Genomic DNA, 18102 nt, shown 5'->3' with positions numbered 1-18102 from the left:
GACAGAGCGAGACTCCGTCTCAAAAAAAAAAAAAGAAGGTGTCTATGCTTTAGATTTTCAGTTTTTTGCAAGGAATCAGGAAGCTGACGATTTCGTAGATACTTTAGAAGCCATCGTACGTGAGCTTAATAGGCTGCGCTTTGTTTTGTTTCTCATCGGTTAACAGAATTTTTGTCCTATTCATTTAAAAATTTATTGGACCCCTAGACTGAGTTGAAATGTGTTTCTAATAGTTGGCAATTTTAGTTTCCGTGTCATTGTTTTAATTGTTCTCTGATTAAGGGACCGTTGAAAAATGAGTTCTTGTTAATTGTTGGAAATTTCTTACTGATCTTATGTGGCAAGTTTTGGTTATTCCTCCCCCATTTTATATATGTGTGTGTGTGTGTATATATATATATATTTATTCTACTTTTTATGGGAAAGCTACTTTTTTGTTGTAAAGATTTTCTTCTATTTTCTTTGCTAATAAAGATTGTTATTAATTTGTATGTATGTGAAGTTTATATAGTCTCATGTACAGTATTATTTTCATTTTCTTTCCTTTATTCTTTGTCATTATTGGCTGTTATTTGCGTGGTTCACTTTTTTAAAAAATGTTATATTTTTAGAGAGGATCTCACTCTGTCAGCCAGGCTGAAGTGTAGTGGTATAGTCATAGCTCACTGCAGCCGCAAACTCCTGGGCTCAAGTGATTCTCCCACCTTAGCCTCCTATGTAGCTGGAGCTACAGACACATGTCACCATGCCCAGCTAATTATGTAATTTTTAAAATTTTTTACAGAGATGGGATCTCGCTGTATTGTCTAGGCTGGTCTTGAATTCCTGGCCTCAAGCTGTCCTCCTGCCTCAGCCTCTCCACATGTTGGGGTTATTGACATGAGCTACCATACCTGGCCTGCTTTTATTTTGAATTAAGAAGAGAGAACTGTGATTGGACAGTATGCTTGTCTAATCTGAGTGTGAAAGCATTCAGTCTTACCATCAAGCATATTGTGGATTTTTCATAAATATTCTCAGACAGGCTCAGAAAGTTTTCTTGTGTTTTTTATTTATTGTTTCGTGGTCAAGGAGTGTTGAACTCTTATCACATGTTTTTTTCCTGCATCTATTGAGATGATTTGTGGTTTTTTGCATTGTATTCATAGTCTATCACTTTAACTGGCTTTCAGATATAAATATATTATGGTTATCGGGGTGAAATGTGTCTTCATCATGGAATATAAGTATTTTATCTACAGGTTGAACGTCTGTAAACCCCAGATTCCAACTACCAAATCTAAAATGCTCCAAAGTCAAAAACTGAGCACCAGCCTTATGCTCAACAGAAATGCTCATTAGAGGATTTTGATTTTTGGATTAGGGATGCTCATCCAGAAAGTTTTCTGCAAATATCCCAAAATTTTTTAAAGTCTGAAATCCAAAGCACTTCCGTTCCCAAGTATTTCAGATAAGAAACACTCAATCCATGTTGATACATTCAATTTTCTAGTGTATTGTTGGGGCCTTTTGGATTTATAGTCAAATTGGTGTGCCCTAGTATACCACATAGTATAGCATCATCTAGTATATATAGCATGTCTACATGTATACTTCTATGTGTATAAATAGCTATATAATATGTAGTATAGTACAGTTTTGTAAGTTAGTATGAATTTTGCGTAACTAGTCTATATTATATGTAATTAGCACTACAATAAATTGTATATTACAGGATTATGGCATTATACTATTTTGTTCTTACCAGTCTGTAGTCTAACATATTTCAGTTGCCTACCATTCCACATATTCATTTAAGCAAATCAGTTGCATCCTCAGGAGAACCAAGAAGCATCTCATGTTCTAGATATACAGAGCATTCCCCTTACACCCTGTTTGTTCTGTCTGCTCGCCAGTGCAAGTCCTGTGTGGATCAGCGTCATTTACAGTACCCCCCCTCTTTTTCGTCTATGAGTATGTATAACTGATAACTGCTCCCAGTCTTACCTGTGCAGTCATGGGTGTCACGTGTTTTTCCCAGTAGCCTTAGGGTCCTAGTTTTTCTGTCACCAATGAGACTGTGGAAACAATTGGCATTACCAACAGAATGAACCAATAATGACTGATGATATCTTTCCAGCTTTAACTACCTGCTTTTGTCTAACTGGTTCCATAATGTAACAGAAATCACCCTTATTAGAACCAGCAGGCCGGGCGCTGGGCTCAATCTGTAATCCAGCACGTTTGGGAGTCCGCGACGGGCGGATCACGAGGTCAGGAGATCGAGACCATCTGGGCTAACACGGTGAAACCCCGTCCTCTACTAAAAATACAAAAACTAGCCGGCGAGGTGCGGGCGCCTGAGTCCCAGCTATCGGGAGGCTGAGGCAGGAGAAATGGCATAAACCCGGGATGCGGGAGCTTGCGTAAGGAGCGGAGATCGGCCACGCAATCCAGCCCGGGTACGGAGCGAGACTCCGTCTCAAAAAAAAAAAAAAAAAAGAACCAGCAATTGATGATGGACTTTCACTTTGGTCTACACAGCACTTTGTGTTATCAGCATTTGCCACCTCGTCCCACAGTAAAACTCTCAACTCCTAGACGTGATTGGTTAACTGGCCATTCCCCAGCAGGATGTATGTTCCACCTTGACCTGTGTTTGGCAGGCAGTTTCCAAGGTACCCCACATTGAGGCAGTGACCCCGCACCTTCACCACTGGGTTCTTCGTTTCTGATTATCAAAAGTCAGACTGTTGCTCTGTGGTAGCTGCATCTCGTTTGGTTACCATCACTGGATGCTTGGAGTAGCCATGTGAACATTATTACTGTATACACTTGGGACAGCACCAGGGATTTTGTGTGTGTGAAGTTGCAGAAAGGAAGAATGTCCCCATGCTGGGAGAATTAAGCATGTCACCTAATTGTCTAACAAGATGACTTGTGCAAGACTAGTGGCCTTGAGTGTGTCTTGTGCTGCTGTTTTATGTGCATTCTTCTGATGAGGTGCACATCCATGGTGCCTCATGGTCCAGGCACTGATGGGTCAAGAAAAGGGGAAGAAGCATTTGGCATTAGCCTCTTTCATTGCAGAACCTCTATCTAGTGTATGGGCTTCTTTTAGCACTACTGATCAGCATGCCAAAGGCGTAACCTTGCAACCTAGATGGCCTTAGTCAAAATGACCTTACTATATGTTGCTAACACCAGCAAGATTGAATGGCACTCACTGGAGGATTAGGTGGTCTTCAATGTCGGTTGATGGACTCCTGAACTGTTTTCTTTAACCACACAGATTGCCCACACTAACGATAGATCAAATGCTGCTCCTTTGCTTGAGAATTAAAAGGTCGTCTGAAGCAGTTTTCATAGAAGAGAAAAGCAGTCATGTGTCATGCTCTGGTCCAGAAACCCAATAGCAGGTGGGCCACTAGGACACTGAAATTTCTGTACTGCTGCTGCCTATGTTTCTGTCACAACAAATATCCTGATCCCTCACTGTTAAGGATTGAGAACTATCCTCCAAGTTGTGTTGGATGACCCAGTTCTCCCCTCTTTCTTACATTGCAGTTCTCAAGAATAAGTGTAGAATGTGCTGGGAATGCAGCATTCTGAAATCAGGAGAGAATGGTAGAACAGCCCAGACTTACAGTCTTCACGGGAAATACAATGTCTCAACACTTTGCTCAGTGAGTCAGGTGATCCTGGGCTGTAAAACCTGGGCTGGGCTATTTTCTGGAGTCTCTTAACTGTGTTGCAAGTGGGGCACATGCAATCAAAATTCCATCCTTCCAGGCAACTTCTCTGAACCTTAGGGGACCACATCACATTGAATTTTAGACTTCTCATCTTTGATACCTTTATAAATAATAAATCAACTTATGTAAGATGTGCATGAATTTGTTCTCTCTCATCATACTCAGACAAGCTGGTAACAGTACACAGTGAGCCTGCTTTGGGGAGAAGCAACTGTGGCACCCACTGTAGCACCCATATGACACAGCAAAGGAGTCTCGCTCTGTTGCCCAGGTTGGAGTGCAGCAGTGCGATCTCGGCTCACTGCAACCTCTGCCTCCTGGGTTCACGCCATTCTCTCGCCTCAGCCTCCCGAGTAGCTGGGTCTACAGGTGCCCGCCACCACTGCCCGGCTAATTTTGTTATATTTTTTGTAGAGACGGGGTTTCACCGTGTTAGCCAGGATGGTCTCGATCTCCTGACCTTGTGATCCACCCACCTCGGCCTCCCAAAGTGCTGGGATTACAGGCGTGAGCCACCGTGCCCGGCCAAACCTAGAATTCTTAAACACCACAACACAACTATTACCTTGTAGGAGACATGCAACAATGACAATGTTGGTTTTATCCTTTCTGGAGGAATACATTTATGAATATAAATAGGGTACACAGGCATTCACCCACTGGCCTCAAAGGAGCTCCTACCCAAGAGAAAAAGTTTTACAATTTGACCTGATTGGGATCTGAAGGTTTACTGAATAACATATAAAACTCGATAACTGGGTGCCGATTGGGTTTTATGCTTCTGCAAAATGGCCTGTGAATTAATTTAAAAATCTGTTGAAATGCCTCAATTGGGAAACCTTCATGTCCTTAATCAATACAGGTTACAAAAGAATTATACCCTGGTGATGCCACAAAATTTATGGTTCCCCTATGATCTTAGAGGGAATTACTATATATAAAACAGGTATGCTATCTTTTAATCAAAAAACAAGTATCATGTAGCCTAAATTCTCCATAGTCATAGCGCCCATTGTGCTAAAATAGACCATAGTTGACATGGATTCCCTGCTCCAATGAGTAATACAATTGTTTGCTACTTCTACATGTTCTTGACAAAGAGGGAGCCCCTGAACCCCACTAGTTAATATAACTTAACATGGTTGAACATAAGTTTTTCCAAAGGTTACTAGGTAGATACTGATTCCATTTCATTAATAGATGTATTATCTCCTTTTGTGGGTTTCGGTAGATTGTGTCTGAAGGAATTAGTTCCATTGACCTGGGTTATATGTATGGGAATAGAGCTGTGTATAGTATTTTTTTTTTTTTAATCCTTTCAGTGCCCATGGGGTCAGCAATGCTGGTCTGTCATTCATTTTTTTATATTTGTCTTTTTTTTTTTTTTGAGACAGAGTCTCGCTCTGTCGCCCAGGCTGGAGTGCAGTGGCCGGATCTCAGCTCACTGCAAGCTCTTCCTCCCGGGTTTACACCATTCTCCTGCCTCAGCCTCCTGAGTAGCTGGAACTACAGGCGCCCACCACTATACCCGGCTAATTTTTGGTATTTTTAGTAGAGACGGGGTTTCACCGTGTTAGCCAGGATGGTCTCGATCTCCTGACCTTGTGATCTGCCCGCCTCTGCCTCCCAAAGTGCTGGGATTACAGGCGTGAGCCACTGCAGCCAGCCCTAATGTTTTTCTTTGGATTGATATAATTGTATATTTGTTAATGTAAATCAAAACCCAAAATATGCATGTGTTTTGTGGGCCTAGAAGGGTGGCTTGTGAAAAAAAAAAATGACGGTAAAATTCAAGATTAGGAAAGGTACAGTTTATTATTAAACTTTTTTTTTTTTTTTTTTGAGACGGAGTCTCACTCTGTCACCCACACTGGAAAGCAGTGGTGCGATTTCCACTCACTGCAAGATCCGCTTCCCAGGTTCAAGCGATTCTCCTGCCTCAGCCTCCCGAGTAGCTGGGACTACAGGCGCGCACCACTGCACCCAGCTAATTTTCATATTTTTGGAGGCAGCGTTTCACCGTATTGGCCAGGCTGGTCTCCAACTCCTGACCTCGTGATCCGCCCTCCTTGGCCTCTCAAACTGCTGGGATTACAGGCGTGAGTGACTCCTCTTGGCCCTAAAATGTTTATTATAACCATCATAATATCTCAGTAGTCACACAAGTAAAGAATAAAAACATAATTTATGGGATCAATATTCTCCAAACGATTTGGAATGTAATGCCACTAGGAATAAAGATTGCTAGAGAGGATTGGCGTGTATTACCCAATAGTACAGTGTAACCATCTGCTACCTAGGACCTTGAGCAAGGTGGAATACGCTAACATTTTTGGTAAGGTAACATGTCAGTCAATATACAACAGTGTTAACACAATAAAACCATTCCATTTCCTTTATTAAATTAAGTTTACAAAGAGACTGAAAAAAGCATTTCAAAATCCGCTGTTTTCCCAATGGCCAAAATGCAGATTACACTCAAGGAGCATTCTTGTTCTTCTGATACCATGATCTATGTAAAAAATATGCCTCCGGCCGGGCGCAGTGTCTCACGCCTGTAATCCCAGCACTTTGGGAGGCTGAGGCAGGTGGATCACCTGAGGTCAGCCTAGCCAATATGGTGAAACCCTGTCTCTACTAAAAATAGAAAAAATTAGCCAGGCATGGTGGCAGGCGCCTGTAACCCCACCTACTTGGGAGGCTGAAGCAGGAGAATCGCTTGAAACCGGGAGGCAGAGATTGCAGTGAGCTGAGGTCAGGCCATTGTGCTCCAGCCTGGGCAACAAGAGCGAAACTCCATCTCAAAAAAAAAAAACTTCCTTTATTTTTTGAACTGAGGCTAAGTATTTAAAAGAATTGAATTCAAAATAAGTTTATTTCCCACTAGAGTGGAGTTATCTACGCTTTTTTTTTTTTTTTTTTTTTTTTTTTTGAGGCGGAGTCTCGCTCTGTCGCCCAGGCTGGAGTGCAGTGGCCAGATCTCAGCTCACTGCAAGCTCCGCCTCCCGGGTTCACGCCATTCTCCTGCCTCAGTCTCCCGAGTAGCTGGGACTACAGGCGCCCGCCAGGTCGCCCGGCTAGTTTTTTGTATTCTTTAGTAGAGACGGGGTTTCACCGTATTAGCCAGGATGGTCTTGATCTCCTGACCTCGTGATCCGCCCGTCTCGGCCTCCCAAAGTGCTGGGACTACAGGCGCCCGCCACCTCGCCCGGCTAGTTTTTTGTATTTTTTTAGTAGAGACGGGGTTTCACCGTGTTAGCCAGGATGGTCTCGATCTCCTGACCTCGTGATCCGCCCGCCTCGGCCTCCCAAAGTGCTGGGATTACAGGCTTGAGCCACCGCGCCCGGCCATATCTACACTTTTTGAGAAAGGATCTTGCCCCATCACCAAGGCTGGAGTGCAGTGGTGTGTTCATGGCTCACTGAAGCCTTGACCTCCTGGGCTCAAGAAATCTTTTCACCTCAGCCTCCTGCGTAGCAGAGACCACAGGCACATGCCAGCATGCCTAGCTAATTTTTAAATTTTTTGTAGAGATGAGATCTCACTATGTCGCCCAGGCTGTTCTTGAACTCCTAGGCTCAAACAATCCTGCTTAGGCCTCCCAAAGTGTTGAGAATACAGGTGTGAGGCCACCATGCTTGACCTATCTGTACTTTTATCTCTTATCTGTGAAGATTTCTTTCTTGCTACCATACAAATCAATATTCAGGAGTTCTAACTGTTGCTACTATGAAGATATATCAGAATATTAATGGACTAAGCAGACTTTTCTTTTTTTTTTTCTTTTTGAGAGGGTGTCGGAGTTTCACTCTTGTTACCCAGGCTGGAGTGCAATGGCACAATCTCGGCTCACCGCAACCTCCGCCTACTGGGCTCAAGTGATTCTCCTGCCTCAGTGTCCAGAGTAGCCTCAGTGTCCCGAGTAACTGGGATTACAGGCATGTACCACCACGCCTGGCTAATTTTGTATTTTTAGTAGAGATGGGGTTTCTCCATGTTGGTCAGGCTGGTCTTGAACTCCCGACCTCAGGTGCTCTGCCCACCTCGGCCTCCCAAAGTGCTGGGATTACAGGCGTGAGCCACCGCGCTCAGCGCAGACTTTTCTCTTTTATGAGTAATTGGTAAAACCATTCACTTCTGAAACTCAGAGTGTCCCTGTCTCATACTTTAATACAGAAGAATGAACACCACTCATGTGTGACTTAATACACTGTTATACAATGAGAACACATGGACACAAGGAGGGGAGAAACACACACCGTGGCTGGTCGGGGGTGGGGAGAGGGAGAACATAAGCATAAATAGCTAATGCATGCAGGGCTTAATACCTGGTTGATGGGGTAATAGGTGCAGCAAACCACCATGGCACACATTTACCTATAGAGCAAACCTACTCGTCCTGCACATGTATCCAGAGCTTAAATTAAATTAAATTTTACTTTGCAGTCAGGTAGCGTGATGCCTCCAGCTTTGTCTTTTTGCTTAGGGTTGTCTTGGCTGTACATGGTTCCATATGAAATTTAAAGTAGTTTTTTCTAATTCTATGAAGAAAGTCAATTATAGCTTCATGGGGATGGCATTGAATCTATAAATTACCTCGGGCAGCATGGCCGTTTTCACGATTCTGATTCTTCCTATCCATGAGCAGTGGAATGTTCTTCCATTTGTTTGTGTGCTCTCTTATTTCCTTGAGCAGCGGTTCATAGTTCTCCTTGAAGAGGGTCCTTCACATCCCTTGTAAATTGTATTCCTAGCTATTTCATTCTCTTTGTAGCAGTTGTGAATGGGAGTTCACTCATGATTTGGCTCTCTGTTATTGGTGTATAGAATGCTTGTGATTTTTGCACATTGATTTTGTATCCTGAGACTTTGCTGAAGTTGCTTATCAGCCTAAGGAGTTTGGGGGCTGAGACAATGGTTTTGTTTTGTTTTGTTTTGTTTTGTTTTTGTTTTTGTTTTTGTTTTTGTTTTGAGATGGAGTCTCGCTCTGTCGCCCAGGCTGGAGTGCAGTGGCACGATCTCAGCTCACTGCAAGCTCCGGCCGTTCTCCTGAGTTCAGGCCATTCTCCTGCCTCAGCCTCCCAAGTAGCTGGGACTACAGGCAGCCGCCACCACGCCCGGCTAATTTTTTGTATTTTTAATAGAGATGGGGTTTCACCATGTTGGCCAGGATGGTCTCAAACTCCTGGCCTTGGGATCTGCCCACTTCAGCCTCCCAAAGTGCTGAGATTACAGGCCTGAGCCACCGCACCCGGCCTAGGGTTTTCTAAATATAGAATCATGTTATCTGCAAACAGAGACAATTTGACTTCCTATTTAAATACCTTTATTTCTCTTGCCCAATTGCCCTGGCCAGAACTTCCAACACTATGTTGAATAGGAGTGGTGAGAGCGGGCATCCCTGTCTTGCGCCAGTTTTCAAGGGGAATGCTTCCAGTTTTCGCCCATTCAGTATGATATTAGCTGTGGGTTTATCATAAATAGCTCTTATTATTTTGAGATACGTCCCATCGATACCTAGTTTATTGAGAGTTTTTAGCAAGAAGGGCTGTTGAATTTTATTGAAGGACGTTTCCACATCTATTGAGATAATCATGTGATTTTTGTCATTGGTTCTGTTTGTGTGATGGATTACATTTATTGATTTGAGTATGTTGAACCAGCCTTGCATCCCAGGGATGAAGCTGACTTGATCATGGTGGAGAAGCTTTTTGATGTGCTGATGGATTCAGTTTGCCAGTATTTTATTGAGGATTTTCGCATCTATGTTCATCAGGGATATTGGCCTGAAATGTTCTTTTTTTGTGTGTGTGTCTCTGCCAGGTTTTGGTATCAGGATGATACTGGCCTCATAAAATGAGTTAGCGAGGATTCCTTATTTTTCTATTTATTGGAATAGTTTCAGAAGGGTTGCAACCAGCTACTCTTTGTACCTCTGGTAGAATTCGGCTGTGAATCCATCTGGTCCTGGACTTTTTTTAGTAGGTAGGCTATTAATTATTGCCTCAATTTCTGAACTTGTTACTGGTCGGTTCAGGGATTTGACATCTTCCTGGTTTAGTCTTGGGAGGGTGTATGTGTTCAGGAATTTATCCATTTCTTTTAGATTTTCTAGTTTATTTGCCAAGAGGTGTTTATAGTAGTCTCTGATGGTAGTTTGTATTTCTGTGGGATCAGTAGTGATATCCCCTTTATCATTTTTTATTGTGTCTATTTGATTCTTCTCTCTTTTCTTCTTTATTAGTCTGGCTAGTTGTCTATTTTGTTAATCTTTTCAAAAAAAAAAAAAAAAAACAGCTCCTGGATTCATTGATTTTTTTGAAGGGTTTTTCGTGTCTCTGTCTCCTTCAGTTCTGCTCTGATCTTAGTTATTTCTTGTCTTCTGCTAGCTTTTGAATTTGTTTGTTCTTGCTTCTCTAGTTCTTTTGTGATGTTAGGGTGTCGATTTTAGATCTTTCCTGCTTTCTTCTGTGGGCATTTAGTGCTACAAATTTTCCTCTAAATACTGCTTTAAATGTGTCCCAGAGATTCTGGTACGTTGTGTCTTTGTGCTCATTGGTTTCAAAGAACTTATTTATTTCCACCTTAATTTTGTTATTTACCCAGTAGTGATTCAGGAGCAGGTTGTTCAATTTCCATGTAGTTATGCGGTTTTGAGTGAGTTTCTTAATCCTGAGTTCTAATTTGATTGCACTGTGGTCTGAGGGACTGTTGGTTATGATTTCCGTTCTTTTGCATTTGCTGAGGAGTGTTTTAAATTTTTAAAAAACAGTTATAAGTCAAACAAAAGGAAGGCGAAATCTAGATTTTCCTCATACGTGCTACATTTCAGTGCCCTCAATCTTCCATTTTTGTGAGTTTATGTGAATGATGCTCACATAATGTATACCTCATAGCTTGGAGGTAGCAACCATTGACCGCATGCTTTTACATACAAAGTAGGAATAAAGAATAGGATTGAATAATTTGAAAGTTGAATTACATAAATAATAATTGTTCAGGCCAGATGCAGTGGCTTAACACCTATAATCTCAGCACTTTGGGAGGCCAAGGCAGGAGGATACCTTGATTCCAAGAGTTCAAGACTAGCCTGAGCAACACAGTGAGACCCTCATCTCTAAAATATATATATATAAATTAGCCAGACATGGTGGGGCACACCTGTAGTCTCAGCTACTCAGGAGGCTGAGGAGGGAGAATCACTTGAACCCAAGAGGTTGTGGCTACAGTGAGCCATGATATTGCCACTGCACTCCAACCTGGGTAACAGAGTGAGATCCTGTCTCAAAAAATAAAAAATAAAATCATATTTGCTCAAATAGTCTTAAATACTGCCATTACCAAAAACAGTATACATTAAATAGAATTATACCTACTGATCTATCAGTCTCTCTTCTTTGAAACATGAAATTAAATTATCTAATTGTTTTGACTTTGGGTTATTCCCTATAATAAATGCACTGATTTAGAGTAATGTCTAAAAGTGTTAGTACCTTAGTTCTTTCCAGGGCGAGTCCTCTTAATTTTCATTTAGACTTGATTTTTCACTAAGTACTTTCTCACACTTACTGCACCTGTAATGTTTCTGGTGCTTTCTAAGTTGTGTATTTTGGACAAAGGTCCTTCCACATTTATTACATTTGTGGAGGTTCTCTCCTATAGAAATGCTCTGTTGAGCAGAATGTAAGCATCGGTTAAAGGCTTTGCTAACGCTTTTACATTGGTACAATTTCCCTCCAGGGTAAATACTGTGGTGTTCTCTGAAGTGTATATTTTGGACAAAAGTCTTTCCAAAATAATGACATTTGTAGGATTTCTTTTTTTTTTTTTTTTTTTTTTTTTCTGAGACGGAGTCTCGCTCTGTGGCCCGGGCTGGAGTGCAGTGGCCAGATCTCAGCTCACTGCAAACTCCGCCTCCCGGGTTTACGCCATTCTCCTGCCTCAGCCTCCCGAGTAGCTGGGACTACAGGCGCCCACCACCTTGCCCGGCTAGTTTTTTGTATTTTTAGTAGAGATGGGGTTTCACCATGTTAGCCAGGATGGTCTCAATCTCCTGACCTCGTGATCCGCCCGTCCCGGCCTCCCAAAGTGCTGGGATTACAGGCTTGAGCCACCGTGCCCGGCCCATTTGTAGGATTTCTATCCAGTACCAATTATTTAATTTTCGGTAAGGTGTGAACACCTATTAAAGGCTTTGCCATATTCTTGCCATTTCAAAGGTTTCTCTGCAGTATGGATTCCCTGATGTGTAAGGATCGAGTAGCAGTTAATGGGTTTACCATTCTTTGCATTTTAATGACTTCTCTCCAATATAAATTTTCTTATGTGTATTTAGATGTGATGATTGACAAGACTCTTCTACCTTTATGACATCTGTGTGAGTTTTTTCCAGTGAGAATTCTCTGATACTGAGTAAGTGGTGAGAACTGGTTAGAATTTTCCCACATTTCTTACATTTGTAAGGCTTCTCTTGAATATGGATACTCTGATGGATGGTAAGTTTTGGGGAATATTAAATACTTTCCTATATTTGTTACATTTGTAATGATTATCTGAAAAAGAAGTACTCTGATGTTTACTGGAATTTGAGTGATGGTTAAAGTTTTTCTGAGTTTCATTACAAAAGGTTTATTTCGAAAATCGATGTTGATATTTATTTATAGAAACATGTTTCTATATAGAAGCAGCTGATGTAAGCTGAGGTTTCTTCTGAGATGTTCTATGTTCTTGGTCTCCTGTGGCAGGTGAATTTCTGTTATGAGTAGTTGTTGCCCATTGGTGATGCACATTATAACATTGTTTTTGCCCTTTACCTCCACCTGCATCTTCACACTTTTACCTTAAGTGTAAATTCTCAAGGTCACAGCTTTCATCACTTCCCACTATTACTTTTCCAAACAAAATATCCGTGCCCAGCTTTGGTGAAAGGGCTTGGTTGTAACGAGATGACAGAGCTGAAAGAAATGAACATAACAGATTATCTTACTTACTGGATTTAGTAGAGTATACATTACAAATCGAATATAAAATTATACCAAGCTGAGAACATGAGCATGATGGCAGAATTTTTAAAAATTCAAAGTAACCGGCCGGGTGCGGTGGCTCAGGCCTGAAATCCTAGCACTTTGGGAGACCCAGGTGAGCAGATCACGAGGTCAGGAGATTGAGAACATCCTGGCTAACACGGTGAAACCCCTGTCTCTACTAAAAATACAAAAAATTAGCCGGGCGCGGTGGTAGCGCCTGTAGTCCCAGCTACTCGGGAGACGGAGGCAGGAGAATGGCGGGAACCCGGGAGGCGGAGCTTGCAGTGAGCTGAGCTCCGGCCACTGACTCCAGCCTGGGCGACAGAGCGAGACTCTGTCTCAAAAAAAAAAAATTTCATTCCTAGGCCAGGCACGGTGGCTCAAGCCTGTAATCCCAGCACTTTGGGAGGCTGAGGCGGGTGGATCACAAGGTCAGGAGTTCGAGACCAGCCTGGCCAACGTGGTGAAACCCCCATCTCTACTAAAAATACAAAAGTTAGCCAGGTGTGATGGCACTTGCCTGTAATCCCAGCTATTCAGGAGGCTGAGGCAGGAGAATCACTTGAACCGGAGAGGTAGTGGTTGTGTGAGCAGAGATGGGGCCACTGCACTGCAGCCTGAGCAACAGAGTAAGACTTCGTCTGAAAAAAAAAAAATTAATTAATTGAAAATAAACTGTTAAGACACAAAGCAAGTTTTTACAAGTTTTAAAAAGTGGGAATCTTACAAAGTATGATTTCAGATAAAAGTTAAGTAAAACTAGAAACCAAAAGCACAAGTAATTCTGAAAAATTCAAATGTGTAACAATTAAACAACAAACTCTTGAACATGCTCTCATTTAAGGGATAAAAAACTTAACAGTGTGAAGATGGCCATATTAGGCCCAAAGTGATCTACAGATCCAATGCAATCTCTATCAAAGTTTCCAGTGTCATGTTTTGCATAAATATAAAGAGCAATTCCAAGAACCATATGAAATTTAAGGAACCAGAAGAGCCCAACAGTTGTCAAAAAGAAAAAACACTGGAGACATCATGCTTTGATTTTAAAACGGATTATAAAGCTATAGTAATCAAAATAGTCTGGTACTGGAATAAAGGAAGACAAATACACCAATGAAACAGAATAGAGCACAGAAACAAACCCTTGCATATATGGTCGTATTAAGTGTTATTTGCACACTCATATTCACTGCAGCGTTTTTCAGAAAATTAACAAGTGGAAGGCACCCAAATTCCCTCAGTGAAAGAACTGGATAGAGACAATGTGAAAAACACAAATAACTGAATATTATTCATCTTTTGAAAGCTGAAATTTTGTTATATTGACAATAGGAATAAATCTTGAAGACACTATGCAAATGAAATAACCAAGTAACAAAAAAGATACTGGGCCAGGAGCAGTGGCTCACGCCTGTAATCCCAACATTTTGGGAGGTCGAGGTGGGTGGATCACTTGAGGTCAGGAGTTTGAGACCAGCTGGACCAAAATGGTGAAACCCCGTCTCTACTAAAAATGCAAAAATTAGGCTGGACGCGGTGGCTCACGCCTGTAATCCTGGCACTTTGGGAGGCCGAGGCGAGTGGATCATGAGATCAGGAGATCAAGACCATCCTGGCTAACACGGTGAAACCCCGTCTCTACTAAAAATACAAAAAATTAGCCGGGTGTGGTGGCAGGGTGCCTGTAGTCCCAGCTACTTGGGAGGCTGAGACAGGAGAATGGCGTGAACCCGGGAGGTGGAGCTTGCAGTGAGCCGAGATCTTGCCACTGCACTCCAGCCTGGGCGACAGAGCAAGACTCCGTCTCAAAAAAAAAAAAAAAAAAAAGAGAGGGAGATACTGTATGATTCCGTTTATGTGAGATATCTAAAGTAGTCAAACCCCTAGAAAAAGAAAGCAGAATACACTTTGTCAGGAGCCGGGGGTAGGAGAAAATGGGTAGTTGTTTCAAGAACAACCTGTTAGAACACAAAACAACTTATCATTTTTGAGAGGATTGACTCATACACTGTATCTTTTCTGACCACGTGAAATAAAACTAGACATCTAATGCTGAAGCAATACTGACAAACCTAAAAGTATGTGGAAGGTAACAACACATTCTTGAATGCTTTTTTTTTTTTTTTTTTTTTTTTGAGACGGAGTCTTGCTCTGTCCCCCAGGCTGAGGGAGTGCAGTGGCCTGATCTCCGTTCACTGAAAGCTCCGCCTACCGGGTTCCCACCATTCTCCTGCCTCAGCCTCCCAAGTAGCTGGGACTACAGGCGCCGGCCACCACGCCCAGCTAATTTTTTGTATTTTTAGTAGAGACGGGGTTTAACTGTGTTAGCCAGGGTGGTGTCAATCTCCGGACCTCGTGATCCTCCCACCTCGACCTCCCAAAGTGCTGGGATGACAGGCGTGAGCCTGCCGTGCCTGGCCAGAACAGTCTTTTCAACAAATGATGTTGGAAAACTGGATATCCACGTGGGGAAAAAACGAGACTGTAGACTTACCCAGCACCATATACAAAAACCATCTTAAATGGATTAAATACTTAAACATAAAAACTGTAACTCTAGGCCAGGCACGGTGGCTGACACCTATAATCCCAGCACTTTGGGAGGCCGAAGTGGGCAGATCACGATGTCAGGAGACTGAGAACATCCTGGCTAACATGGTGAAACCCCATCTCTACTAAAAATACAAAAATTAGCTGGACGTTGTGGCATGCGCCTGTAGTCCCACTTACTCAGGAGGCTGAGGCAGGAGAATTGCTTGAATCCGTAAGGTGGAGGTTGCAGTGAGCCGAGATCGCACCACTGTGTTCCAGCCTGGGCGACAGAGTGAGATGCGTCTCTTAAATAAATAAATAAATAGAAAATAAACTGTAACTCTAAAATCCTTAGACGAAAATATAAGGGGAAAGATGGTAACATTGGTCTTGGCAATATTTTCTTGTCTACGACATCAAATATATAAACAACAACAAAAAAGACTAAGAGAATGGGCTACATTAAACTTAAAAAACTGCCCGTCAAAGGACACATTCAGTGGAATCAAAGTCCCACCTAAGGAATGAGAGAAAATATTTGAAAAGCAGATATCTGACAGGATATATATATAAACAACTCCAGGCCGGGCGCGGTGGCTCAAGCCTGTAATCCCAGCACTTTGGGAGGCCGAGACGGGCGGATCACGAGGTCAGGAGATCGAGACCATCCTGGCTAACACGGTGAAACCCCGTCTCTACTAAAAAATACAAAAAAACTAGCCGGGCGAGGTGGCGGCGCCTGTAGTCCCAGCTACTCGGGAGGCTGAGGCAGGAGAATGGCGTGAACCCGGGAGGCGGAGCTTGCAGTGAGCTGAGATCCGGCCACATGCACTCCAGCCTGGGCCACAGAGCGAGACTCCGTCTCAAAAAAAAAAAAAAAAAAAAAAACAACTCCAAAAACTAAACAAAGAAAAAGCAGATAATGCCATTTAAAAATGGGCAAAAAACTGACCAGTGATATGCAAATCCTTAGAAAAATGCAAAGTGGCCAGGCGCAATGGCTCACACCTATAATAAAAATACAAAAATTAGCTGGGTGTGTTGGCATGTGCCCATAGTCCCAGCTACTCGGGAGACTGAGGTGGGAGGTTCAGTTGAGCCTAGGAGGTTGAGGCTACAGTGAGCCAAGATTGCACTACTTTGCTCCAGCCTGGGTGAAAAAGTAAGACCCTGCCTCAATAAAATAAATAAATAAAATAAAAATGCAAAGCTAATCTACCAGATTTCCTTTGCTAACACCCATTAGATAGCCACTATCAAGCCAATAAAGAACCCATAAATGTTCTCTAGGATATGGAGAAACTGAGACTCCTGTGCACTGCTGGTGGAGAATTATTGATCCAGCTACTACAAAAAGTAGTATGGAAGTTTCTCTCTTTTTTTTTTTTTTTTTGAGACAGAGTTTTGCTCTGTTGTCCAGGCTGGAGTGCAATGGTGTGATCTTGGCTCACTGCAACCTCTGCCTCCCAGGTTCAAGTGATTCTCCTGCCTCAGCCTCCCTATAGATGGGTTTACAGGCACACGCCACCATGCCCAGCTAATTTTTGTATTTTTAGCAGAGATGGGGTTTCACCATGTTGGCCAGGCTGGTCACAAACTCCTGACCTCAGGTGATCTGCCCGCCTCAGCCTCCCAAAGTGCTGAGATTACAGATGTGAGCCACCACACCCGGCCATATGGAGGTTTCTCAAACAGAATTATTATATGATATAGCAATCCCACTTCTGGATATCCATCCAAAATATGCAAAACAGGACCTGAACAACATATCTGCACACCCATGTTTATTGCAGCAATATTCCTGAAAGCTGAAAGGTCGAAGCAACCCAGGTTTCCTTTGATGAATGAATGAAGAAAGAAAATGTGGCATATGGCCAGGCACGGAGGCTCTTGTCTGTAATCCCAGCACTTTGAGAGGCTGAGGGGCAGATTGCTTGAGACAAGCCTGGGCAACATGGCAAAACTCCGTCTCTACCAAAAATACAAAAATTAGCCAGGTGTGGTAGTGCGAGCCTGTAGTCCCAGCTACTCAGGAGGCTGAGGCAGGAGGACCACTTGAGTCTGGGAGGCAAAGTTTGCAGTGAGCCAAGATTGTACCACTGCACTCTAGCCTGGGTGACAGAGTGAGACCGTGTCTTACAAAAAAAAAAAAAAGAAAGAGAAAAGAAAAAGAAAGAAAATGTGGCACATAGGCATATGCACAGAATGGAATATTATTCAGCCTCAAACAAGGAAACCTTTATGACACAGTACAATACAAATAAATCTTTTTTTTTTTCTTTTTTTTTGAGATGGAGTCTCGCTCTGTCGCCCAGGCTGGAGGGCAGTGGCCAGATCTCAGCTCACTGCAACCTCCGCCTCCCAGGTTCATGCCATTCTCCTGCCTCAGCCTCCCCAGTAGCTGGGACTACAGGCGCCCGCTACCTCACCCGGCTAGTTTTTTGTATTTTTTAGTAGAGACGGGGTTTCACCGTGTTAGCCAGGACGGTCTCGATCTCCTGACCTCGTGATCCTCCCGCCTCGACCTCCCAAAGTGCTGGGATTACAGGCTTGAGCCACCGCGCCCGGCCATAATAAGAATAAATCTTGACCACATTATAAGTGAAGGAAGACACTAACAAAGTGCCAGAGAGTGTGTGATTCCACATATAGGTAGTAAACTCACAGAAAGTAGAATGGTGCTTGCCAGCAGGTGGGTTTATAAAACTGTCGCCGCACCCAAGACCAACGGGGACTATTGTGAGAGCCGCCACCTAGTGGCACACTGGAGGACCTAAGGTCCTGACTAAAGACCGGGAAATAGGCC

Source organism: Rhinopithecus roxellana, chromosome 8, assembly GCF_007565055.1.
Source record: "Rhinopithecus roxellana isolate Shanxi Qingling chromosome 8, ASM756505v1, whole genome shotgun sequence".
Lineage (NCBI taxonomy): Eukaryota > Metazoa > Chordata > Mammalia > Primates > Cercopithecidae > Rhinopithecus > Rhinopithecus roxellana.
This window is presented reverse-complemented; position numbering follows the sequence as displayed.